The 27,086-nt window shown below is 50.9% G+C and overlaps 1 long non-coding RNA gene across 2 annotated transcripts in view; it reads left to right on the top strand.

Moving 5' to 3' along the window:
• LOC112992289 (uncharacterized) overlaps positions 1-27,086 on the top strand; it is a 121,911-nt gene that overhangs the window by 89,112 nt on the left and 5,713 nt on the right. Inside the window, exons 11-16 of one of the 2 annotated variants that reach the window (XR_010390818.1) lie at positions 2,413-3,596; positions 5,092-9,820; positions 11,299-16,092; positions 16,970-17,090; positions 17,222-17,517; positions 18,256-26,866. This is a non-coding gene — a long non-coding RNA (uncharacterized LOC112992289). The remainder of the gene's footprint in view (positions 1-2,412; positions 3,597-5,091; positions 9,821-11,298; positions 16,093-16,969; positions 17,091-17,221; positions 17,518-18,255; positions 26,867-27,086) is intronic. The other variant, XR_010390817.1, reaches the window with a different exon arrangement.

Below are 27,086 nucleotides of genomic sequence, written 5' to 3'. Positions count from 1 at the left end.
AGGTTAGCTGTCAGTCCTGTGGCAGCACTAATTAATGGGGAATTAAACAGCCAGGAGGCTTCACCATCAGGCAGCCACAACTGTAGCAGAGATGGGATGACTGGGAAAGAGGCCTCCGGCATCCCCTTGAAGAGGTGCTGCTAATATTCAGCAGTGTGGTTTTGGCCGTGGTTGGAAGACACCTGAGAAGGCATGTGGGGCATCGAGTGTAGGGACAGGCAGGAGCTGATCAGGGGGCAGGGTGTCCTGTAGAGCTGATAATGAGGCATTGCATCCTTTCTTAGGACTGGACTAGGCCACTGTATGGGGAGGAAATTTGATGAATGACTCAGAAAGGGGCTGTGGACCATATGTAGTCCCTGGCTAGTCTAACAAGACTGCACGTGGCAGGGCAGTGTGTGCAAAGAAGAGCTAAGCTCTCCCTTCTCCCATGTGCATTTGTTTGGATTTGTACAGGACACAGACTCTATGCATAAAAATGCAGGGCTCCTTCCTGAAGGATTTCTGATAGAATTTCCTGCAAGTTGAAGGATTTTGAGATCTAGCAGAAGATTGACTAGAAGGAGAGAAACATATTTTTATGTACTTCAGTGTGTATTGGGCTAATAATAAAATTCAGGTGTAACAAGCCAGAGGCAAGTTCTGTTCCACCCGAAGACTAGCCCATGTGCAGCAGCTCCAGCAGGTCCGACAGGTTCCCCGTCAGATCCCTGGGCTCCCACAGCGGCTCACTTGAGCCCCCTTTTCCCACACAGTCGCGCCCAGATTTCTCCCTTAGGTGTGGGTGGCTTGGTTTGCGCTGAATTGTGGTACCTGCCTTTCCACATCTCGGGTTTTCTTTGCTCCCTATCACTGAGATTCCAGCTCCGTGCAGTAGGTCAGGGCAGTTCCTCCCTCTTCTCTGCCACAGTCTTCTCTGCACATTTTTGCCTTTTTGCTCTGTGTGACTCTCCTCCTGCCTCCATGTGAAGTTCCCCTCTGTCCCTGTCACACGCCGGTCTCTCCGGTTGCTCCGACACGTTCTCTTCTGCCCACAGATCCTCTTGGGGCTCCGCAGCCCCTGTAAGGTCTCTTCCCGCACCCCTGCTCCGGGGCAGCAGCTGGCAAGGCTGCTCTGTGGCTGCGAGTGGCTTTGTCACCTGGAGTGACGGTGCCTGAGGGGCCTGGCACTTCCATGCCCATGGGGAGAGCAGCGCGGGCTCCCCCTTCCTCCTGCCCGCAAGTGGAGCTGGTGGGTGGCAGAGTGTCGGGGACACAGTAGCTGGGGCAGATGGGGGCAGCTGCTTCCTTGCCCCAGCCGGGCTCTGGCACCACTTCAGGTTCCCCTGCCCAGAGAGTTCTCCCCAGACCACGTCCCACTGTAAAGGAGGAGAGGGCCAGCTCCCCTCCTGGTCTTGGCTGCTCTCCTTGAAATAGCAAACCTTACCATTAAACAAGGACACAAACCCTTGCAGCCCTCACCCAAATTCGGTGCCTGCAGCCTGGTCCTTTCCTGGCCATTTTTGGCGCATACAATCATATCAAACACCCTGTCAAGTCACCAGAGCTGGGTATCTTCAGTTATCCTCAGCTCCAAGTCCACAGCGAGAGATACAGGCTGTTTAGAGAAAGGGTCCCAGCCGTACAGCCTGATCAGATGACCGCTCATGTGAGCAAATGCAGCCAGTGGGAGCTGAGGCATGCTAATCCAGCCCATAATGCTCCTTTAAAGACATTTCAGCAGCTCAATTAACTTTCCACTTCTGTTTTCTTTTTTCCCCCTTTGCTTTCATGGTCATTTAAAACAAATAAAGTGAGCAGAACATGGCAGCCTGATAACCACCATTTAATTTTCTTCCCACGGGTCTCCAGATTATTTGGTGATTCAGTGGCAGCAGGGGAACATTTACGGAAAGGGAGGGGGGAGCGTCCCACAGGGACAACAGCACAAAACAGGGCCCCTGAGCTTCTCTGAGGAAATACGTGCCTCTGGTTTCTTTTTAAATGCCATGGATATGGTGAGTGCAGCCAGCGAGTCCAGGCCTTGGAACCGATACAGCCACCACTTCCCCGCTTTCGTGGCGTTCCCGTTCTCATTCCATGTCTCGCTGCCCTTGTTGTTCTCACATTGTGAAGTGTGGATGAAGACCAGTGTTCAGGATACATTTCACGCTTCTGTGCAAACACAATATGAGATGGAGAATTTGTGCCCTTAGACAAGGAGAGGAGAGTGTATTTTCTCATAATAAGGAAACAGAGCCAGACTGGAGCCTGCCAATTTCTCTTCAGTGCTCCCCACTTCCCTAGGAAGTTCAAACAAGCTAATGCTTTTGAACAGGCAGAGGGAAGTATACCATATTAAAAAAAGAAAACAAATCCCCTTGGATCTTTTTTACATTCTCAGAATTGTTCTCAAAACCTCTGTCTTCACAGGTGACTTTTCCAGCTCCCCCTTTCAATCTGCTCTGCCTGCAGTGGTGGTGAAGGAGAATGCCGTGTGTTTTCTGTGTTTGCGAACAATTAATAGTGGTACCGCGTTCCGCTGGAACAGCATGTAAAACGCACCCCAGGAGGGGAAAAAATAACAACCAAGCGGACTGTTAAGCAGGCCAGGGCTTTTGCTGTCCTGTAGGAAAACACAATATGAGGGTTTGCTTATTCATCAGCAGCAGTAAATAACGGGCGCTCACCTTGAGTTCTCCTTCAGCTACTTCTTCATCTCCCCAGCCTCTGTGCTAGGCACAGAAAAGAAATGTTTACTGTATTTTGGATGACAAACTGTGTTTTTATAGCTGTCCAAATTTTAGCTGTTGTTTTCTCTCTGAAAAAGCATGGTTTTCATAGCTTTGTCTTCTTCCCCAGCATCAAAAGCCTCTGGAGTGCATTCTGCCAGTCTGACACTGAAAATTAGTCGTGAGCCATTTGCCTGAACCTGTCAACCCCACATCATACCCACGCGTTGTGTATGCAGGTGGTTTGGCTTGGGAAGGACGCATAATGCACGTTAGTCATTTAATACGTTTATAATCTAATCTCTCAGAATGGTGCAGTCAGCAGTTTTTCTTGCTCCTTCTGCAGAAGACACCTTTCTGTCCCTACATCGTTCTGTGCCGGTGCCAGGAGAAGGTGCTGGCTTGCCTAGCACCGGGGTGCTAAGTCCCTTCAACAAAGGCTACGGCAGCACCAGCTTCCCCACACTGACCCTTGACTGCGCCTCTGCCCGCCCTGGCAAGGCAGGACCTATGTCCTGAAGAGCGACTGTTGTCCTGTGAGCCCCCGGAGCCAACAGCCTCTTCACTGGGGTCAAATGCAGGAGTGTCTGCCTGACAGCTCCAGCTGTACCGGGAGCCTCCAGCACGCGCCTTGCCATCGAATGCCCACAGCATCTCTTCGCTGCATCCAGACATCCTGACTTTCAGTGGATCTCGCTCAAGCTGAACGTGAGCCCAGAGGTGCAGAGCTTACAGAGCTTTTTCCCCCCAACCATCTGTGCTCTAGAGTCATCCCATCTTGTCTCATTTTCCGGTGGGGAAGAGAAAGGCGAGGCAGCGCGTGAGTTGGAGACTGCAGTGTGCCTTGGAAGTCCCAGCAAGCCACAAGTGGCCAAGATCTACGAAGTATGTTGACCAGGAGAGCTGCAGATACCGGGCTCCTAAAGGCTGTGCCGTACCAAACATCTTCATACAGTTGCCTGTATTAAAATGGTTCAGGAAACACATTTTCAGACTGTCGGTGAAATACATTCATCACTCCCCTGAATATGCAGCAGATTGTTAATGCTTCAGGCCAAATACCATGTCTTTTCTAATGCCTACAAAATGCAGTGCATGTTGCTGGCTCTATATTTATAATAATTATGAAAGTAACGGGAGTAGCTGCATTCCTATAGGCTAGAAATGGCTGGGCACAGACAAAAAAATGATTCATTGTTGCAATTAATGCTTGAGCTTGCACCTGTGATTAATTAGCCTGGCGATAGTGCTGTGCAAAAGATCAGGGTGAGAATTAATAGGGAGACAAGTGGCGACTTTTAAGATGGTTAGACTACTATTTAGTGTTTCTTCCTTGGACTGCCTGTGCCCATTTAATTAAAGGTAATGGCACAGCCTTGCTGTGCGCCAGTAGATCCACAGGCGGGTGGTGTAGAATATTTATCTGACAGTGCTCAGTAGAAAACTTCAAAATTAAATTCCTGTGCAGGTCTCTTAATGTAATTCTGAAGTGCCGGCGATGGTAAGAGGAATGTTGGCACCGGGTGAGATTCCTGTCGGGACCCCCCGGTGCTGTTGCAGGTTTACGCTGGGCAGCATCTAGAGCAAAGGGTCTTGAGATACGCAGGTGACTTTGCAGCCGTTGTGCTTCGGGGAGTCTGAAATGCCGTGGTGGACATCCTTCAAGGGGTGGAAGGCAGAGAGACTAACAGGAGCGTGGGCTGCACATCAGTACTCCTGTAGCTGTCTGTTGCTAAACGCTACAGACGCTTTGGTTAATGCTGCTTTAGGTGTGACACAACGCTGCTGACGGGGTGGGTGAATGCCCCGGTTTGGGTGTGCTGGCTAAAGGGGGCCAGCGCAGGAGCTGCGGGGGTTGCTGGTGCTGCGGGTGCTAGTGAAGGGGCTGGAAGGGTAACCTGGCACGCTCTGCCCCAAACCGTGCACCCTTGAAGCGGAGTTGAGCACGCCATGCCCTCGTAAACCCGCCAGCCAAAAGCAGCACGTGCGGGGCTGTGTGGCGGCTGTGCGCAGCGCGGGTCCCAGCGCCTGGGGCTTCCCCACAGCAGGCTCTCCGCACTCCGGCACGGCCGGGCACGCTGCAGGCGGCATCGGCGTACGGATGTCACCTTGCTGCTGCCTCCTTAGAGATACTGCTGAGAAGGAAGGAGGAGGGAGAGGGAGTGGGGAGGAGGGAGCGCTGATGAGTGCAGCCTGATGGGATGCTAATGGAGAGAAGAGGGATGAGAGGTGTTGTACCGAGATCCACCGAGAGAAAAAGGTCTCGAGAAGAGGCTCTAGCACCTTTCTGGGAGCATCAAGTCAGAGGCAGGGCTGCCCGTTGTCTCTCTTCTGTGACCTTTCCCTGACTTTCATGTCTTTTCTCCTCCCTTTCTTCCAGGCGTACCTGTCTGTGAGGAGCAGCTTTGCTCCTTTTTTAATAGGTGACTTTGATGGGTGAGATGGAGCAGGAGCAACCCCTAAGAGCCTGCAGGGTCCCATGAAACGCAAACTACACCAAAGAACATACTCTTCAGGGTAAGCCACGCTGGTAAAGTTTCTTCTGCAGGTTTTTCCATCGCTCCTTCAGCTGGCTTATTATCTTTTCCATCTGTGTATTTGGGTCTCCCACCACCCCAAACTCTTCTCCCAGGTGCAGCAGCTATGGACTGGTTTATGTAGATGGGGTTTAACAAGTCCGCCCCCACCTGCTCCTGAATCGCTGACAAGGCCAATTTGCCTGTTCACCCATCAACGTGAAAGCACGTGCAAAATTTTACCTTGGCTGACTTAATTGTTAGGAGCTGCAACCCCGACGTCTTTGTAAATAAAATGGTTTAATCTCATGGGGCATAGCTGGTGGAGAGAGTTGAATAAATACATCAATATGGAAATAGATCCACAAGAGGGGGATGAACTGGGACTTTGCAAAACTGATAAAGCATCTTAGGAGACATGTTGCTGCTACACTTCTTGCATACTCTGCCTAAGCAGACAGTAATGCTGGATCTCAGCCCTGGGTTGTGGGAGAGGAAGGGAGGGAGGGAATGTGGGCCCTAGCACACCGTGACTGAAATTCTTTTATGGATTGATTTGACTCAAATATATTCTGGGGCTGGTCTAATTGCTAGTTTAGTCTTGGGCTTTGATTTTCCTGTTGCTTTCACGTCTCCGCTGCTGCATCTTTCCTGTATTTCAAGCAGCCTTACTGGGGGCAGCACCCAGGCCAAACAGATCCTGTGTCAGACCAGAATGCATGATACCCGTCCTGCTGAGCCCTTCCGCGAAGGGTACGTGGCGGAGTTCAAGGTACGTGGCATGAGTTAAAGGGAGTGAAGGTCGGACTTTTGCTCCGTGGGTGCTTTTCCTGTGTAAGGACATCAGGTTTTATTTTGAGTAACAAAGCCTGAAGCTTCCACGTTGTTCATGGTGGGCCCATGCTGGTGCGGCCCTCAGCAGAAGTCTCCCTCCTGAATTGCAGCAGCCTAGTTAAATGCAGCAGAAAAAGAAGATGCCATGGCCGATATGTTCGTGCTGACACGCATCCTGCAGGATCCTGTCCGCCATGGGACTGGGTATTTGCAAGCTGCCTCTGTAGACAGCAGCCCTAACTTCTCCCTGCCTTGTATCCCGGGCCGTGGTGCCCACCCATGTGAAGTGCCGCTCTGCTGATCTGGTGCGGCTGTACTTCCACCCCCCGGGTGGAAAGAGAGACACGAAGTGGAGAATCCTGCCGGGCGTTTGGTTCACGAGTCGCAGCTCTGCCTGCCGTGTGTCAGACGGGGAAACCCAGCAACCCGCCGGGGACCTCAGGCAGCTGGACGGTTCTGGGCCGATCTCCGCGGAAAGGCGAGGAGAAGCCTCCGGCCGCATCGGCTGGGGCGCTGCGCCGTTTCCGCGGGCTGAGCTCCAGCCCTTGTTTTGCAGCGCGCCGCGGGGAGTTTTATCACCTTCAACAATGAAATCTGTCACCTTCAAGCTGCTTTATTGTAATCTGGGGACTTTCACCCTGTTGCCGTAACCCTGCTCCGGGCTCCCACCACGCAGCGCTGCATTCCCCGCCACGCCAGCGCTAGCAGCTATTGATTAGGCTCCTTGCTGATACCGACGGTGTTAACTTCAGGGACCGCATTTGTACTTGTTTTCTCACCGGGATCAGATAGTTAATTGATCTTCCTCTTTCTCTTTGCCTTGCTTCTGTCTCGTGTTCCTCCGATGGCCGCCTCACCTTCCCCTCCCCGCCCCCGCCGGTTCGGAGAATAAAAGCCGGTCAGACGTGCGGCACAGGCAGCGCTCGGGACTTCTCCTGCTCTGATAGTTTAAAGAGTGCAATGTACAAATACATGTTTTAAGCTATGATACCTTCCTGTTGCATCAGTTACACACGTTGGAATCAGATTAACTGGCATATCTGAGCCTTGAGAAAACAATTTAATACTAAGCTCAGGGAAGGGTACTTCTTCAGCAGACAGGGCTCGGCTGCTAGAGCTCGGGAAGCGTGTTGCCTGAGGTTTTCTCCTGGTTAGTTTGGGAACACTGGTGTGGCAGGATCAGAATACTTTTGCTTGCTGTTTTTCTACGGCTTTTATTGTAGATGCATTTTTCTTGTAGGGGTTAAGTCGTTTTCATTTGAAAGGCAGTTATGTACATTTGCATACACATTTGTACGGGCTAATTAAAAACTTACCGTCAGAGTCGCTTTTCTGCTAACAAACGCTATACAGCAAAATGGTTGTTGCTTTTCTGAAATGTCTGCTTTGTTGCAGAAATTTGAGCTTTTGTAAAATCATTTGGTCAAATCTTTGGGGTTTAGATTTTCAATGAATAACCAATATTTGCAACAAAAGATTTAAAGAAAAAGGGGTTTTCATTGAAGTTTTCCACGGGAAAAAATCTATAACATGTATTATTAAATATAAAGAGGCTTATGTCCTGAGTTTTATCTTGCCACAGCTCTTTATAGCCCCTCTGAAGCTTGAAACGGATGTTTTTCATTGGACAAAACGGTCTGTTCCCCCGCCGCATTCGCTGCAGGCTGCGTGCTGGAAGGTGCCGGTGCCCGGCAGCGTGGGCCTGCAGGGCCGCTCACGTCGCTCTCAGTGCCCTGTTATTCCCTGAGCCGTGGAAACACTCGTTTCCAAAATGGATGTGTAAAGGATGAAGCAGTATCAGGGCAACAACCGAGGGGCAGCATGTTTTCTCCCTGGCGTTTTTGTACACCTGCCTCCCCAAGACTTTTAAGCCCTGAGGTGGCAGCTTTGGGAGAGTCCCCTGGAGATGGACGTTGTAGCCGGTGATGGCCACAGCTCTTTCCACTACTCTCTTCCTTGCCAGTGGTCTCAACCCTGGCCTGTGAGACATTCCCTCTCTCTCAGAACTAAAATGCCTCTGTGCAGCTGGTTACACACTTGGACGTTTTAGGAGATGATACTGGACTCTAGGGCTTGGAACAGGATGATTTCCAGCACCACCAGCAAGGAGCTAGGAGAAAAAGCTCCTTATTCCGTTTCCCGTGAATTGCCGGGTTTGCCGGCAGTGGAACTCGCAGGCCGGTGCTCCAAAGCGTTGCTTAGGCAGCCAGGCAGAACGGGAGTACAGAAATGCTTCAGTCCTATTTTCATTCCCCAGAGCCAAGCTCCAGTATCCAAAATGGGATTACCAGAATAGAAAGGCGGTTGCGTTTTGCCTCTGCTGACCTTCAGCAGCTGCAGCTGCAGCCCTGGCTCCCCAGAGGGATGCACCTCTGTACCGGTGTGTCAGTCCCCGCTCCTCCTGCCTTGAGCCTGTCCCAAGCAGAGGCTGCCCACCAAGCTACCGAGCTGTGGGGATTTTGTGACAAGCCAATGGAAACCTTTTCGCCAGCACGTACAAATACGCTTTGCAAGGCAAAAATAAGCAGTAATGCAGACATCACGCTCTGTTTTGTTTTATATTCCTTTGCTTCAGGAAAACAGGAAGGGGCAAAAAAGGACTGACACTTCATCCCACCAAGGGCTTTCTCTAAGATGCCTGCTGGGAACGCTCTCTGTGTGCTTCTCCCTAGGTGGTAGCTCTCTTGATTTTTCTCGCTGCCTTGCAGGTCCTACTGAGGAGCTTGGAGGAGGATTTGCTGATTGCTTATGAAATCCATTCTCCCTTGAGGATCCGTTCTTTCCATCTTGATAAACTTTTAATTCCTGCTTTCTGATAACACTGAGTAACTGTGTTTTCGGGACCTGCCTTTGTGAGGGATTTGTGATTGATGTTCGTGTGCGCTAGCAGGAGGCCGGTAACCTCATTTCATTTTTGACAGAACATCAGAACAAGGGCTCTGCATCCTTCTCCTTTCTTGGTCACGTATAAATGAAAGAGAAAGTAGAGCAGATATAATCTGTCCAAATCTGTCATTTTGACTCACTTGTATTCCCTTGCCATATTGCTAAACTTCCCACACTGTTTCTGTCCAACGTGGCATATGGGCACATGTTTAAAGGACACGCTCAGCTTCTTTCCCATGTAGCTCTGTTACCTTGTTTCTGTTCTTGGTTCTGTACAGGAAAGTCTGGGATATTTGGAACTAGCTGCTGCAGCTTTGCATGGGAGTGGATTGTTTGAATATGACCTCACGGAGCCCATGTAAATTTATAGCAGATAAGACTTGGACCCAGACTGTCTTTTTTAACCAGTTATTGTCTCCTTCCTATTCCATTCCCTCTGCCCTCTCTTTCTGACATATTTCCAGCAACTTTGAGATGAACATGGCTCCCATTTTGCGCTCAGACCAACCTCATCTGTGATGCCAGAACCGTATCTACCTGGCCAAGAGAGAGCTTGCACTTCTGCATCTGTATAGAGGCACACATACACGTAGGGACCACTGAGGAAGGACTTGTCACTATGAGAAATGATGAAGAAAAATGTCTGTAATGATGAATTCACAAGAAATACATAAAATACTATATAGATATCCAGGCAACATCATTCACCAAACTATGATACTGTTCCCATAGAGAAATGTCACTTCCCTTTTAAGATCAGTTTTATTTCCGTAGGAGAAAGGATGTTCAGAGCACCTTCACTGGCGGAGAGAAAGCGGACGCGCCGTTGTACGTGCCCCGCTGCCTGTGCTGCTCAGCAGCTTCTAAACGCAGGTTTGGTTATTTCTTATTTTTTCCTCTCTCTTTGATTTTTTTTTACTTTGAAATGTCTGCTTGAGTTCTCGGTGAAGAACAGCTGAAAGGTTGTGAAAATGGCTTAAGAATTCCACAGGCCATAAGGTGTTTGGATTTAAAGTAGTGCCTGGGAGAGAGCTTTTTCCGCTGCCTGGCCGCACAATCGCCCTTCTGTCGCCGGCTGGGCTTCCCGGCCTTTGTTCGCCCTGATGTCAGATTCCCATTAGCTTCCCAGTGGGCTGTGGAGCCTTCACGGGAAGGCAGAGAGGGATGAATGGGGCTTCATTTCTTCTTTAAATCTCCCAAGGTCCTGCTTGAAAAAACCAACCCTTCGTGGGCCATCTTCCTTGTTTTACTTGTGCTCCTCGGCTTTGCTTTCTCACGCTCTCCCCTCCGCGCCCCTTTGCAGGGCGCCGCTGAGCGCTGGAGCAGAGCTGTGCAGAAGCAGCTCGGCCTCCCCAGGCCGGAGCCCCCGCGGCCTGGCTGCCTGTTTGGCGAAGGCCGGCGCCGTTTCCGAGACACGCAGATCCTTTTTTCCCCTCCTCTCCCAGGGTTTGCAGAAGCAAAGCTGCTGCCGGCGTGCTGGGCCGGCGCGATGCTGGCAGCCAGGCTGCGAACGGGGCGCCCCGTCGCTCGCCCTGCTGCTCCGCGGCGGTGGGCGGGTGGCGGAGGGAGGGTCCCACCACGCTTGGGTTCCTGCTCGTCCCCTCGGCAGAGGCAGGCGGCAGGGAGCGCGGGGATGTCCCGTGGTACGGGCTCCCTGTTACTGGTTTTTTTGCCTCTGATGTGCAGCAGATCAAGGGGAGAGTTAAGCCAAGCGCGGCAGCCAGGCAGCGGCAGCGCCGCTCACGCCCGGGGCAGGCGAGGGGGCCGAGGGGCCCTGCGGCGCCCCGGCAGCCTTTTTGCCATCAGCCCTGGCTCCGTGGGAGCTGTGAGCAGGGCTCACACACCGCCTTACCTGTGGGTCACCTTTGCCTCTGTGCCGTCCCCTTGCCCGCTGGGAGAGCCTGCCCGCAGGACACGTGCCAGCACCCCGGGAGCGTTTCTGAAGCCATTTTTGTTAAGAAATTCCTGTTGTTGCTTTTTTTGCTGACCTAAGCGAGCTGTATCTTTTCCAACCGTTTCTGACGTTTCTCACAGTAATCTGTTAATGTAACGGGCACGGATTCTGCTGACTTCAGTTTGGCTTCTGCTTGCCTTTGGGCAGGCTCTTGCCTTTATGGGGGAATGCCTCAAGCCAAAAAGAGAGGAAAAAACCCAGCCCCTGAGCTAACTGAAAACAGGCCCGAAGGGGAGCGCTTTCCAGCCGCATCGCCTCTCGCCGACTGGCTTCTGTTCTGTGCTTGGGGACGTGCCAGACTTCAGTGCCTCCGTGCTTTTGATTCCTGTTTATCCCCAGCAACATGATTGCCTATAATTATATATAATCTCTCCCTTGTTTACTCTTCTTCCTCCAGGTCTGAACACAGCTCGATGGTAGCTCTCGGCACAGCCTGCCAAGGCTCCAGCTCCAAACGGCTTCTCGGCATCCTCCACCTTCTTTTTCAGGAGTAACAAAGACATCTGATTTCCTCCCACCCCTCGCCTGCCGCCCCTGCTCTCCCCTCCCCCTCGCTGGCACCCGCGTTAGCTATACAGAATACGGAAACAATTTGCCCGCGAAGCGAACAACGTAACCCGGAGTGAAGCAAGGGAGACGAGCTTATTGTGCAGGCTTGCAGGCGTTTTGGGGGCGAGAGGGAGTGGACTGTTTTCCTTTCTTTCTGCTCTTCCCTTTCAACATCTCGCTGAACCGCTTTCCATCTCTGGTCCAAACCAGAGCAACCAGATCTGACTGCGCGTTTTGGAGGAGGTTCAGGTTGGATCCCTCCCTGCGTCAGAGCTTGGTGAGGCAGTATCTCTGTGCTTAATCCTCTTGGAGGTTTTGCTCTCGGATCACTTCTGCTCCTGGATTAGCATTAATGAAGAGCATGTGTGCTGCAAGGACCTGATCCAGGCCCTCAGAGCTGCAGCGCTGCTAAAGGCAGTGTTTCCAGAGGAACTGTTAGGCTGAAAGAGAAGATTGCCTGGGAGCGGATGAGACAGGAACTTTGTGCAAAGTATGATTTCACTCTTTCTCCCTTCACACACCAAGGATTAGGCTTTCAGAACAGCCCAGAGCCTTGCTAGCACTTGTGAGAGCGTCTCTGAAAAGCAAGCTGTTTGCTCCAGTGCCCGCCTAAGACGTGGAAGTTTGGAGTGAAGCACTTGCAGTTCTCGGAGAGGCAGGTGCCCTTATCCGCTGGAATAAGGCATCAGGAGCTGAGCCAACGTTTGGTTCAGTACCTTTGAGCAGGTCAGAGGTCTTCAGATCTTCCTGCGCACTGGGCCCAGTTGCCACGAAGTCCTCAAATAGTAGTCCAAGCCCAGTCCTCTTTTGAAGAGGGGGATATTGGTGTTGCAGAGGGAAGGGAGTGTTCTCCGCAGGTTGCAGGTCGGAGCAGAGTGGCTGCCCTGGCAAACTCCCCTTCCGGGGAACTCCTTTCTTAATAGCCTCCAGACTCGGGACGTGATCTGTGCAAGCCGTGCTGAGCTGGTAGGACAGAGCCACGAAGCTGCCAACCGGGACAGCATGTTGCTCTTTAAACCGGGCAGATCTCCGATCCTGAACTGGTGCAGGAGATAAACAGTGATCCAATAGCACAGGAGGGAGCCGCGTGGCAGAGGGACAGTCGGAACTCGTGCTGGGCTCTTCCTCGCTCACATCTCACATCGTCCCCACCTTCTACTTACTGCTCCTTCGCAGTCTTCGCTCCTGCACAGAGTGGGAACTTTCAGTGTGCGTATGTTCTGTAACGTGCCACGTCTGCCCTGCCTCACCGAATGGCAGATGTCTCCGTGGGCAGCCTGACCCTTTTGAAGCTAACGGCACAGCGTAGAGACCATTACGAATGCTGTTGCTGCTCCCTTCCTTTAGCCAATTTTTGGCCCAGATTAGCAACTTGTGGTGTGGAATCCAGCACAGGGTGGGAGCAGAGATGCTTTGGTCCCTTCTGTTTTCTGATGTGATGTGGTCAGGGGCAGTTCAGTTCCTCTCTTTGGGCTGGTCTGACTTTTACTAACTCTCAGAGGGGCCAGAAGCAGAAGTGGTTTCTGGTTTCTGCTCCAAGCCGTGCACCAGCGCTGGAAGCTGTGTGGACAGGAAGCCCACAGCCGGGAGCGAAGAGCGACTGCCCCAGCCATCCATCCTCCGCCGGTCCCTGTCGGGTACCAGCTGAGCCGTGCACGGAGGCTGCGGCAGAAGGGAAGCGTGGGTCTCCTGCGCGTTCACTCTATCAACATAAGTGTCTGTGAGCACAGCGTGCTCCTCAGCCTGCCCGTCTCCTGTCCGTGCTGCCTCACACAGAGCCTGTGGATGTCTGCAACAGCCTGCCCGGGCATGTCGCGCGGTGTGCTGAGCTGACTGGCAGTGCCCGAGGCTGCTGAGGGTGTTCAGGTGCGAGAGACTCTGGAGGGCCGCCTCTGGTCCCCCCTGCAGCCGCGCGTGCAGGCTCAGGCTGCGAGGACAGCAGTCCTGGTCTTGGGGACAGTGTCTGGGCACCCCCCTGGAGGCAGTATGGACAGACAGGTTTCCAGTCTCTTTTTGACTCCGAGGCCCCCCTTCACCCCGGGAAACATGAGGCCCTGAGTTAGACAGCATGGAGAGTTATGAACTAGACAGGGCAGAGTAGACTCTTGTAGCTCTGCTTCTAGAGACTTTAAAATGCAGAGACCAGAGGGAGTAGTGTAATTTCAGGGAAGCAGTCTTTGGAGCTCTTGTGTTTCTTCCCTTCTGGTTTGATTTTAAATATTCGAATGCTCATAAAAACATGAGGAAAACACTGCTTGGGATGATTGTGCTGCTGAAACTATCACTGGCTTTTTGGAATTTCCTCTGTCATCTTGTCCTTTTTTTTTAACTATTTTTAGGACTATTTAGACAAGAACAGATTTGTATTCTTCTCTTCGTGCTGCTCAGTTACCACCTGAAATCCTCATCTACTCTTTGCAGTTCCCAGCACAACTGCGAGCAATATCCTGAGCAGAGCGGTTTAGCTTCAGGTGAAGGAGAGCAGCAGAAGCAGATGGGCTTGTAAACAGCCAAGATCTGGTGCTCGCGCAGAGGTCCTCGCAGAGCAGAAATGAGCAGAATGCTTCGCAAACTCGAAGCAACTCTTATTTTATTTCTGGGAAATGTCAGTAGCTGAAATGTGATAATCTGGGGAGGGGAGGACAGCGTAGGAACAGCAAAACGTATTTTGGCACAGTCAGTTATTGCAGAAGCTGTTCGTGTTAGAACTTGTAGCAAAGTGGAGAGTATGGAAACAGGGGGATGTTCTCCAGAATCAAGGAATTTGTAGGTGATGGAAGCAAGATTTCCACCAGCCCTTCCACTCTGGCATTTTTATCTTGGTTTCCTAAGGAAACAGCCTACTGGTTTTCTGTCATCCTCCCCCGCAAATTACTTCCAAAACTGTCAGTCAATCTCCACCAAAATTGTGAGTAACTTCATTGATACGAAGTTCCTACCAGTTCCCTGAGGATGTACAGCTGGACGGAGGAGAAGGAAAGCCAGCGCAGTGCCCCCGCGCTGGACGCAGCCGTTGTGGCCACCTCACAGCCCTCTGGAGCAGCAGCAGCAGCCGCCAGCGGGCCGAGCAGCGCAGCCGTTGCTGCCACCCAGCCCCTGCGGCCGCCTGTGCAGCCACGCGCACGGGGCCGTGCAAGTGAGCTGGAGCGCTGCGGGGAAGGGCAGGGGCAGGAGAGGGACCGTGATAAGTGAGACCTAATTCCCTAACGGCCAGGATTTGGTAGCGCTGCCTGCGGCTCGTTGCCGTAAGCGTCTCCCTGCAGCAGCTCCTTTGGTGGAGTGACAGCGAAGGAAGAGGTGCAGCGGCCCCGTGCACAGGGTGGGCAGCCGGTCGGTCTGTCGTGCCGGCGCTGCTCCCGCAGGTGCGCCCAGGGCACGGTTGCAAGGGAAAGGGGGAGAAAAGCCTAGTGCTGACATAGCCTGTCAGGGCCTTCAGACCAGGCGTTGACAAACCTCCGAGTGCTGCCCCCGAGAAGCAGCAGATGAGCTGTTTCCTGAAGGGATGCAGACGCCTGGCTGTATAAACTCTGGCTTCCCTTTGGTTTCCCGTGTAATAGAGCCCAAGAGCGGAGCGAGCCGGCAGGCCTCTTCCCCAGCGAGACGCCTGGGGACTCCTCCTCTGCTTACTTTGCCTCCTGCTTGGGCAGGTCCCCTTTCCCTGCCGTTTCTCGCCGCTCGGTGCTTACCGTCAAGCCTGTGGGGTTTAGCTGCTTAGCTTTAGAGGCAGGAAATGAATGAAGAGGGGCAGGAAAAGAGAAAACACAGTCAGGAGGCTCACTTCCATAATTTATCGGGCCCAGAGTGGTTTCTCTAAGCCACATGGTGTCAGGTGTAAAAGAAATGAAAGATGATAACCCAAAGTGGAAGAATGGAGCAGCCCAAACCTCCCACAGCACGGCGGCTCTCCAGAGAGCGGCTTCAGCAGCGATTTAATGGGTACCTGATGGCAAAGAGCAGCCCCTCCGCCTTGTTCCTGAGCAGGGCAGGTCCTGATCCGCGTGCTCTGTTTTCATTTCCCCAGGCAGGGAGAGGAGCGCTGGAGCTGTGCTGCGGGTCCCGTGGCGTGCAGCAGTCGCGGAGGAGGGAGACCGAGGGGAGACGGCGCCAGGTTAGAGCTGCAGAGGGGTTGGTGCTGGAGCGAGGGTTGAGGCGTTGATATTTCTATTTTATCTCTATTTTTTCTTGGGTGGGGAGAGGAGGGAGAAGTGAATTGCTGAGTCTTAATGGAAAATGATGAGCACCTGGACCAGATTCCCAAAGGGACCTTTGGAGATAACGAAATGCCCAAAGGAGCTGGAATACACCAGCCACCAGAGTTCATCCGGTCCAGGATAAAACCTCTGAAATAGGCAGTGCTTTAAAAATGCACTTACGGTTGAGGGCTCAAAATACAAGAAAAAAATACCCGAGGAAGGTGAGATAACACTTCCTCCATTTCCTAGAAAGGAGGGGAAAAATGCCAAAAAGTTACTCATTTTTTCTGAGAAAGTCTCCGCCAGACAAGAAGCACTGCAGGTCCAGACAGCCCCCTTGACCTGCGGCTTGCAGCATGGGCTTACTTCCTCCTGGCAACAGGCGTCCAGCATTTCCAGGGAGACCTGTAATTCCAAGCAACGTCCTCAGAGGTTAATTGAGCCCTAAAGTAAGTTTAGTTGGTAGGTGGGCTAGAGGGGGGGTTAATTACGTGTCTAGATCTGTGTTGCTTTAAGCACTAATTTTGCCTGGGAAAGGAAGCCGTAGTGTTGGGAACTGCACCTCCAAGCAGCGGAGATTTGGAGACCGAAAATCTGGGGGGAGAGTACTGGCAAAAGCCCACGTGCTGTTACCCAGAGGCAGCTGGAAATGAGTTCTCAATAAAAAGAATCTCTTTTGTTTGTTTTGGGCCAAAAATAGCCGGCCACGATGGGAGGCCTGTTTTGCGAGGATGGGTGCTCAGCGGCTTTCTGACAGTCAGGCTGTCAGAAGCTATCCAAAACGCAGACTGTACACGTCTGAAAAATGTTGCCCTTATTTCTCTTCTGCTTTGGATGTCAGATTCTCCCTGCAGCTTTCCAGAGTGGAGTTGCTCTTCCACTTGTTCTCGCTTCCCTCCTGCTGAGTCAATTCCTTTATTTTTTACCATTATTTGTGCTGTAGTCACTCCCCGAGTCTGGGAACCTTGCTCAGAGCTCTCCGCGTCTCCTGAGCTTACTGCCAGTCTCCCCCCAAAGCTTTTTATTCTTCGTTCGGTAGAAGAATAAAAGGCCAAAAGCGTGCCTTGACACCCAGGCAGGAGGCATTGCCCCGCCGTTCTTTAAAACCTGCCTGTGAATTGGCAGTCGCTGAGAAGTGCTCGAGCGAGAAGCCTAGAGACTAAATTGGTTTCAGTACATTAAAGGAAAGCAAGTGCTGTGGCCTGGTATCAGGCCCCGAGCTCTGGCTTCGGTTTGGATGTCAACTTGCTCGCTGAGCTCGGGGAGATCGCGTCCTGGCACCGGGCACCTCTTTGCACTCCCACCTCTAATTGTTGCTCTGTTTAGGCTACGAGCTCTTCGGGACTCAGCCCGCCCCTCGCTGCGTGTGTGTACGACGCCAGAGCACAGCGGAGCCTTGTCTTGGTTGGGGCCTTCGGTGTTGCGGTAGTGCAAACAAGAAGAAAAGGTATGTGCAGAGCAAGGCAAGCTTCGCAGACGTGCCACCCGCGAGCGTGTCTGACACCCGATGTGCTGGGAGCTGTCTGTTCCCCGCGCTTGGCTTCTCTCCGCCGGCCAACACGCATTTACTGGTTCCAGTTATGCTGCTGAGGTGACCTGGCCCGTTCCCAGCTCCGCCGGCAACCGGGGTGAAATCGCTAAACTCTTTCTCGCAAACTCAAGCAGCGCCTGAGAGGAGCCTCCATCGTGCGCAGCGCCGGACCCGCCTGGAGCCCAGCCACCTCCCTGCAGGTGCAAAGCTCCTTGCGTCAGCCCCGAAGCTTGGAGCCATCTCAGCCTGCTCGCCGCCGCCGCCACGCAAGCTGGAGCCTCGTCCCGTTTGCCAGCAGAGAAAGGAGCCGAGCAGCCTCCGCTTCCCTGCCTTGCCTGACGAGGTGCGTAGCTGCCCCCCCCCGGCTTTTCGGCCGCCCTCCTCCTTGTGCGTAGCCCCGTCCTCTGACGGCGGGTTCGTTCCCTGGGTCCAGCCCATCTTTTGCATCGCTCCGCGGTTTGATGCAGCCTTGCGCTGGTCCTGCTTCACACCAAGAGAAGGGTATTAGATGGATTCCCCATAGAGTAGAAATTGAATGGAGAGAAGTGGCTGGCTTCCCAGCAATAATTTATCTGATTAAAAAAATACTCCCCAAACTCCCCCTCCTCCTCCAGTCCTGCGCCCCCTCCAAAAAGCACACTGGCACTCAGGCTAGTGTTTGAACTGTATTATTCAAATTGCTGGAAGGGGGATTTAGATGAGAAAATAACTGTCAAAAGATGGCTCTCTGGGGAAAAGAAGCGCGAGCGCTGAAATTTGGAACATGGGTTGTTGTATGGAGGAGTCAGAAAGAGTAAATAATTCTGAGTCAAGTACTTCAGTGATTTCCAGCTCAGCCCTCATCTAACAAATGTTTACGTACACACACATGCACACGCACACGTGCACCCGTGCACCCGTGCACACATGGCATAGAAAAAGCCATTAGCAGTAGCTCCAAAGCAAAGCAAGCTATTCCTCCTCTTTCATTTCTCCTTTCTTTTTTGCCTTAGCTCAGGGTTCATTCCAAATAAAATAAGAAACCCACTTCATACAATGCTTATCTCCTTGTTTGTTACCTGTACAGTTTTATTCCTTTCAGATCAGTGTTATCCAAGACCAGTAATTTTCTCCTCCTGCGAAAGGCAGCATTGCTTTGCTCACAGAGGCTGCTGTAATTGGGGAACAGAAGAGTCACCCTGACACCCCTCTTCATCACAGAAATGCAGCGTGGGTGACCTGAACTATGCGTTTCTGGCCCATCTGCATTTTGTTCTTGCCTTCTTTGAGGGAGAGAGACAGGTATTTTACATTTCACACCGCTTCCACAGCATGCAGTGATTTATAACAGGAGCTACCTTATTAATGTCAAGGGCAGAATTGCTACCGACATTCAAGCTGCAAGAGCGTATGAAAATCATTTAGTTAGCTATGGCACGATCCCAGCGCTGAGGGCTGTTAGCTGATGTGCATTCCCCTCTGCGTTCGCAGCCTCGTCCAGTTCTGCGCGGTGGTTTGTGGGCCGCTGGGTGAAATGCAAACAGGCCCGTTCGGAGCTGGAGCTTTTCAGCCTCAGAACAACCTTAAGCTGGTCGCCAGAGCTCAGGTTTCCTTGATTTTTGACAGGAGTACTGTGCAGATGAAACCTCTCTCTGCTCCTTCTGGAGGATTTACACTGCCACAAGTCTTCATTTTTTCCAGATGTTTTACCTAATAAATCACGGAGCCTCATCAGAGGATTCGAATCCAAAAGCTGTTACCATGACTTCAAAGGCACAGCCTGGAATGGAAAGAAGCGGTGCAGACATTTTATGCCAATCTGTAGTCCCTGATCATGAAAATACGCTTCGGTTCCAGGATCTGTTCTATGGATACCAAAACTCTGCTGTGATTAAATAAAACAGTGCTGTGCTCCTTCAGCCAGCCCTTGCTTTCAAAAATTCAGATTAAGCACTGCCAGGTGGTACGGTTGGCAAAAATGGTCCTCGGTAACATAGGATGGGTGTAGTCCTGAGGGGTGCTGAGCTCTGCCAACCCCCATCCAAAATCAGGGACAAATAACTCAGGTTTGAACTCTGTCCTGCCAGATCAATACTTGCTGCATATTTTCTCTCAATGCCAATTTAAGCTATTCTCACTTGAAGGATTCAGACCTCAGTTCGTAGTCTTAAAATGTCTGGGAGAGAAAAGGATAAAAAGAGTTACATTGCTGCAAAATATGATTGCAGTTATTCATATTGGTTTGTTCCTTGATTAAGAACGTAACATTTTTTTTAGTTAACCCTTTCCATTTTACAGTGTCTGTATGGTGTCATTTTCCCTCACTGTTACACTTCTAAAGAGAAAGGGAGTGCGGGGTGCTAAAGCGCTCTAAGAAACAGCTATGTATGTGTTCCTAATTACTCGATAGCACACCGTACTGCAGGAGAGTTTAATGGAGAAAAGCAGCTGAAGAAGGAAAGGATGTTGCAGTGGGCCGGTGAGCTGAAGACCTCGGGGCCAGGGGTTTGATTCCCTGCTTTCTCGCAGTGCTGCTGGCAGCAGAGCTCAGTCCCTGCCCGGCAGAGATGCCCAAGCTGGCCTGTGCCAAGATAAGCTGCTCCTGTTTCCCCCCCCTTGTCCCCCCCAACCTGTACAGATGATTGCGGAGCCACATGCTGAAGCGGAAGCGTTTCCCAGCTGGATGCATCTCGCAGATCCCCAGGCAGTTGTGCGAGGAGGACTGAGCGGACGGTGCCGGCTGGGGGAAGGCTGCCCGCGGCGGGAGGAGAAGCTGGTGTGGCTGGAGGAGCCTCTGCAGCCGGCGCTGCCGTGCAGAGAGGTGCCCAGGGACCGCAGCGCCGGTACTGCCGCTCCTACAGCGCTCCCGCTCCCCTTCGAGAGGGCGTTTGGACTGCTTATTTCCAGGGCTGCCCCGCGCTGCCTTCCCGCACAGCAGCGAAGAGGGGCAGCTGTGGCAGCCCACGGAGGGTGCTTACGGCAGGGGATGTGAGCAGAGCCCTTCGGGTTGTGGTCTCGGGGGTTTCGGGCACGCGGAGAAGCCGTCGCAGGGTGGCTGTCGGGGGAGGCTGAGCTGGCTCTGCCTCGCGCTGGCTGCAGGTTAGCGGCACGCGGAGGGCTGCTCACCGCAGAGCAGATGGGTGGTAAACGGCTTGCGGATCCCGGCGCTGCGCGAAGGGGGGGCTCTCGCACTTGGAGTGCTGGGAAGATACTGCAGCTGCATAAAACCAATTTGGGACATGAATTTACTCCAGTTAGACCATATTCTGGGTGCTCTGGCAGCAGTAGGCAAGAGGGGTGTGTGGTCCTGCCATACGCTTAACCAGGCCTTAAAAAATTCCCCATGGTTTCGGACAGCGTTTCATAGAGGATGTTCCCGGGAAGGGCAAGTCCTGCTGCGTTCTGGGGCCGGGCTGTCAGGGTGCAGGAAGAGCCAGGTGCATATCTCTTCTGTTGTAATGATATGTTCAGACTAAAAAATGATCTGATATAAATATTAGCAATAAAAAAGCAGTTACCGTGATACAATTTGTTCCTGCCCCAGACTTCGGAACAATTGCTGCTTATCTTCCCTCCGCCAAGAAGCTGAAGCCCAGCACGACAAACTGTTGTGACTGCCTTGGATTGGTGACATCTCGAGTGACACGTGCTGGATCACCAGAACAGAGTGGCAGCAGCACAGCTTGGCTTCGGGAGCCTAAAAATAGGTACTACCATTTCGGAGCTGAAGCCTCCCTCCTTTTTCCCCACCCAGCCCTGCTGTTTGGCACATGCAGCACATAATCGTAGTGTTCACATCGTACCAAAGAAAAACCACATCTCTAAAGCAAGCAGTGTGTTAAGTAGTGGACATGCATTGGATGTAGGATATGTTATGACATGGCTCCTAAATTAGTGAGTATCAGTGACAATGGTTTGCAGATTTTCTATGGGCAGTTGGTATAGAAAGGAGTATGAATCATCTGCTGCACTGCCATATAGAAAAGCATCAAAGATGTTCAGAGATGCACCATAAAATAAGGACCTTGAATTCCCTCCACTGGACAGCTGCTCAAATACTTGCGAGTTGAATGAGTGATGGATGTAGCACATTTGATTTCCTTCTGGATCTTTTCTCTTTTATTCTGCAGCTCAGTGAATCTCAGTGATGCTTTTACCTTTTATCTTTTTTAACTCTACTCACTGGAGAAAGTATTTGTCAGCTTCTGCCAAACCCCAATAAGCTACATTTCATTAAAAAAAAGGATTACTCGGAAGGGGTGAAATTTGATTCACAAAGATAAAACTCTTTGAAGATGTCTGTTCCTTTGGTAGTGACTGATTTAAATGGGTGCCATTTTAGTATGCCTGTTACACCGTTCTCAAGGCCACACAAAGGAGGAGGAATTGTATGAGGCCATATAAATCAGGGTTTGTTATAGGGATGTCAAACACAGCTGCACCATGGGGTGTTAATAGGAAGGAGGCAAGAAGCCAAAAGCAAGTCAGAACCAACTAACAAAAGCTACAAAGCTAGTCTGTCGGATTCTTGATGCTTCCGGAAGTGCACTGCCTGCACTCTCAGGTTCTCCTTCTGGGAGAAGCTTGGGGTGTTCGACTGATCCACATCACATTTTTTAAGTGCTCCAGTAATTGGATAAGTAGTCTTTGTGGAACATCTTTAGTTCTCAATTTCTCCCATCAGGAAAAATCTAAAAATGAAGCTCCATGAGGACATCACCAGTCCAAGTCTCCTATTTACTAACGCCAAGGTCATTCCACTGAATTCGTGGTCGTCCAAAATAGCCGTGAGGACAGACAGGCCACTGGACACACTAGTAAGGGAGCTGTTGGATTAAGCTTCCACCAAACTGTTGATCACTGTGTGGAAGGAGAAAACTCCCAATCTTTGTGCATGCAAATTAGTTTCCTCCTTTTCCAGCAGCACTTCGTGGGTGGAGTGGAGGGCAGCCAAGAAAATTTAACCAGAGTGAGGAACAGAAAAAAAACCTTTTAGTGCACACTTGAAATGAAAGCTCTCAAGCAGCATTTTTGGTATGCTCGACAACAGAAATACTGCACACATCAGAACCTCTCCCTAGGACTGTTCACCCTCAAGACAGCTGTCGCAGTGGGCAATGTTGTATCTCTTACTCAAGTTCTTGCAGAACAGGATTTCTGTCCCCTCTGACATATTCTCCAAAGGAGTGGTCCTGGCAACATCTCCTAAGACTTCATGTGCCGATCATTAATGTGTAGGTTCACTACGAGTTAAACCCTGAGGCTCTGACTCCACTGAGCTCCTATTGAAGCCTATGGGAAGCTCTGGAATAATAAGTGAATGGGGATCTTAGTATGCAGCCTGAGGAGAAGGTGCTAATGAATACACTTTCCCCTCTTCCCCATTCACATAGTACAGTGCCTTGAGCACTTCAGAGGTTCCCCTTCACTCTCTCCTTCACCTGCTCTTGCCTGTAGGACTCAAGGCTGCACATGGACTGTGTGTCTGGAAGGCAAGGTAGGAGCTGTGTGGGCACCATGATAAGCAAAATAGAAGGGGACACTGCTTTCTCTCCTAGAATGACTGCGTGCCCTCTGTGACTTTCCAAATACCTGATACTCCAAAACAGAAACTGAGTTCAAGCTTCCTGAAAAATTGTGTGCTTTCTACCAGAAAGAAGCTTTTAGTGCTTCAAAATTGTGCATGAGGCTTCTTTCTTACAGAAGGAATTCAAGACAGTGGGAAAGTGGAAAGTTTGAGGGATTTAACATAGCTTGTGGGCCAGGATCTTGAACGATTGCTTGAGTCCATTGGACAAACTGCACACACGTGTGTGCCCATGTGCCTTGTGGTTTCCGTATTAGTTTTTGTTATTTCTCAATATTCCCTTTAATATTTAATGTATTTATCTTGATTGCTGGTAATTGCAGCATTGAGAGTGCTGACTCTGATGTCCCTCCGAGACATGAAATTGGCTTGGGACAATCCAACATTTTTGTGTGGGCCTGCAAAAAATTTTCAGCCCACTCCCCTCCAACCCCAAGAACATTCCTGGCTGCTCTGATAACATCCCGAGGCACAGCGCTGGCGTAAAGACTTTCAGGGTGCAAGAGTGACATGACACTTCCAAACACAGTTTTCCAGGAGTTGTGGGTCACTGGAAGCTATTTGAGTTCAGCCTTTCCCAAGGAAGGAAGCCTTTAGCCAGCTCAATCCCGTACCTACAATGTCTACCCATTTTGTGTGTGGGGGGTGCAAATTTGGCCAGACTAACAAGCAGAGAATGAGAGTCCGGAGCGGAATAGAAGAGCAGAGCTGTGGTGCCCTGACAGAGCTTTTCAGAAGCTGATAACTAAAACAGCGAAGGAGAAGCCCTGTTAGTGAGAGCTGGACGAACTCCAGGGAGGGAACAACAGAGGGTGCTGCAGGTCACGGCTGAGCCGGCGTGACAGCCGTGCTGGGGGTGGCACAGGAACAGCAGCTTCCAGTTCAGGGGCAGGGATGCAGCTTTGATCCTTGGTGGTGCCCGGTTGTGCTGGGATGGTGACTGAAGGGATTGTGGGGGACTGTGGGTCAGGAATGGCGGGGGTGTGGGTAGTGCTAGACGCTAGCCAGTGATACTCGTGTCTGCCTTTAAAATCAAGTCAAGCGGAGTCTTGATTTCTCCTCCTAAGTAAAATGGCGGTGTTTAGGACAGCATGGCTCCCAAACAAGCTTGTCTCTGGGAACTGGGACTGCTCTAGGGCAGAGGAAGGGATGCGCTCGGAGGGAAACTGCGTGCACAGGTACCCTCCAGCCTGAGGCACAAAGCTGCATTTTGCCTTTGTGAACGTTTGCCAATTATAGCATATCATGTGCATCAATAGTGCCTCTAACTTGCCTTAATACCTTTTTATGAGAATAAAATTTGTTCTTATATGGTGCTTTTCATGCTTGAGGCAGTTCAAAGCGCTTCGCTAAGCACAGTAATGAGTTAGATCTTGGGAGCGCAGTGATTGTGTAGGCAAATACAGGGACTATTATGTGCTCTGCAATAATTCACAGAGCCGCCTATGCTAGAAGCTATTTTATTTATTGAAGGGAGGAATGTTGGCTGGATCTCATGGTTGTCCTCTGGAAGGTTTTAATGATCTTTAGCTTCCATATGGAAAGCCACCTCGGAGCAGTTGCAGCCCAGAGACCTCGCTTGAGGCAGGACACATCCAACTACGCAGCGCCGAGGCTGCAGAGCTCCACTGCAGTGTCAGCTGGGGCGAGGGGCCCGAGATTAGTTGCCACCTTTGAGCATGAGATTTGCCTTTCTCAAGCATATTACATCTCTCGGAGTCCTATCAGTGCATTCTGGCCAACTCTGTTATTTGATGTCCTCTTTTTCCTTAATTTTATTTATAAAATAAAACCTTTTTGTAGGACCTTCTATCCCTAGGTCTTGGAGAGGGATTGCTGAGCTTAACAGTGGCACTGTGAAGCACTGTGAAAGCACTGTTATTCTGAACAGGAATAAAGCGGGCTTTAAAGGCTAGATCCAAACAGACATCTGAAGTGCAATTTGCACAGGATTTAGGCACCTCAGTCCAAAGTCACAATCCTGAAAAACCTGCTCTCAGCTTTGCCTACCTAGGCTTTGCCCACGCTTTGTTTTCAGCATATAACTTCTCCCTGTGCGGTCTCAGAGGCGTTTGGAGGTATGGGTGTAATGGCCAAAGCAGTTACTGCCTCAGCTCTCCACTGGTGGCCTCTTGCCAGCCAGACCTTCGCTGCTGACCTGCTGGCCAAGCTTCATCTGGGATTGCTCCCGCGAAGAGGTCTGCGGCAGCGTGCGTGGGAGGAGACCTGTGTCCCAGAGACGCTGTGCATGTCTGCAAAAGACCGGGTGCTGTCCAGCCTCAAAGTAGCTTCATGTCTTTTTGCCTCTTCTAGAAAAGGTAAACGAACCCCAGTAGATTGCCATAACCTTTTGGTGGTTACACACAGGTGGTTGTGGAGCCCTTCCTACTACTACCTGGCCTTGGTGCTGGAAAATATACATATCTGCTTCGGCGCTGCGATGGCCTTTCTCCAGTGGGATCCAGCTTTTTCCTACTGCTGTGTGATTACAGAAGCCTAATTAAGCAAGCGAGTGGCGGATGAACAGGAAGATGCCCCCCTCCAGGTGTTGTCTCAGCATGCACCTCCTCAGAGACTCCTTACTTACGCAGGGAGTCGGCCTATGCAGCTTCGCTCTCTGGGGCCATTTAGCATATTTGCCTGCCAAAGTGTTTGCCTACATGGCAAATGCTCTACCCTTCGGTGTCCCCTTTGCAGCGGTACATAGCAGAACAGTTACATAAAGAAGTTTCTTTGGTATTTGTGAGTAGATATATTCTGCTGGTGTTTTGCTCCAAATATAGCCTTGAAACTCCTCCTTAAACTCATAGGAGAGGCCTGTGCTGTGCCTCCTGGGAACAAAGGGAATTTGCATCACCCTTCAGCATTTCCCGCCTGCCCGGTGATTTGTGTCTTAACTGTGAATAACAGTCCTTGCCTCTCCGGAGTTCAGGGCATCAGAGGGTTTCAAACTGCTCTGCAAACAGGGCAGCCCCACTGACGTGAATAGGGCTGGTCAACTGGGAATGTAAACAGAGTCTGACTTATTACCAAATTAACTTCCTAGCAGTCCTAGGGGCAAGGAGAGAAAGGTGTCACTTCAGGCTCTGCTGGCATGGGACAGGATAGAGTAGCTGGAATTGTCCAGAGCAAAACTACCCACAGTTTAAGACTATAAGTAAAAAATAATGCAATCTCTAATTGAAACCAGATGAGACATTCAAGTAGACAGCCTGCAAATACCCACAAAAAGCAGAAAGCAAATGCTTTTTGTACAAGCATTAATCTTCATGCGTCACTAGGGCACAAGTCCTAGTGCGAGTGCAAGGAGAGAATTCAGCTCATTCGGCGCTGGTCTGTAAAGATCTGTGTCCAGTTTTGCACTTAATTCTGTTTAACTGGGGCCGTCAATTAGCTCCTTCAGTTTTTCTGCCTGTCTGTGCTGGGTCCAGTGAATGCTCCTGCACATAAAGATCTGTCACTGATTGCTTGGGCAGCTAAATTGGGCAGCCAGCTCGCTACTCAAAGGTATCTTAACTTTGCATCCCTTTCTGTTGGGGCAGGAATACTGGGGATGACTTCAACCTCGTTGTAATCTCCTTGTACACATTGCTATTCTAATTTTATGCCTAGGTATGGCATTTCCATTACAAAGGAGTTTTGTTGGTTGAGCTCTGCTGGTCCAAGTCTTTCAAAAGCCTCCGGTCATGTGCTTCTACTCTTTTCCTCCAGAACAAAACATCATCTACGCAGATCCTAGGCTATCAAAGCCCATGAAACAGTTGAAGTGCCAAACACAACCCAAATGGCAGTCTGAGGAAATTATGTCTCCCATAGGGGCTGTTGAATATGCACAAACGTATGCTCTGTTTTCCTAACGTGCCTGTTAGAACCCTGCTGATGCCTCCAGCAGAGGAAAATATTTGGCATAGTCCATTTCCCCCCAAACTTTTACTCCTTGCAGGAAATATAAAACGTTCTTTTCCTACGTATTTATTTTTGTCTGACTGTAATCAAAGGATTTCATTTTTCCTCCCTTTCTCTGGTGACCCATGAGCATCCACTTGCTGTCAAGTCTGCGTTTCCTCCATCTTCCAGAGAGCTGTGAGCCTGTCCAGCACCGCCTCTAGCCTCTGCTAAAGTCCGTGTAAGAATCTGATTTAAGAGATGAGCTTTATGATGGGTGGGCTCTGTTCAGGTTTACTCAGCACCCTATGCGGCCTTCCCTATTTTGTAGAGGTCCTCACTCTGTCTTAGTTGTTCAGGTCCTGTAAAGACATTCTTCTAATGAGAACAAGGCTTTGATATGTTTTCAACACAGCTTTATATGCTGCTAGTATTTCAGATTGTTTTGCTGTCTCTTGTTT

This window comes from Dromaius novaehollandiae, chromosome 10 (assembly GCF_036370855.1).
Source record: "Dromaius novaehollandiae isolate bDroNov1 chromosome 10, bDroNov1.hap1, whole genome shotgun sequence".
Taxonomy (NCBI): domain Eukaryota; kingdom Metazoa; phylum Chordata; class Aves; order Casuariiformes; family Dromaiidae; genus Dromaius; species Dromaius novaehollandiae.
This window is presented reverse-complemented; position numbering and strand designations above follow the sequence as displayed.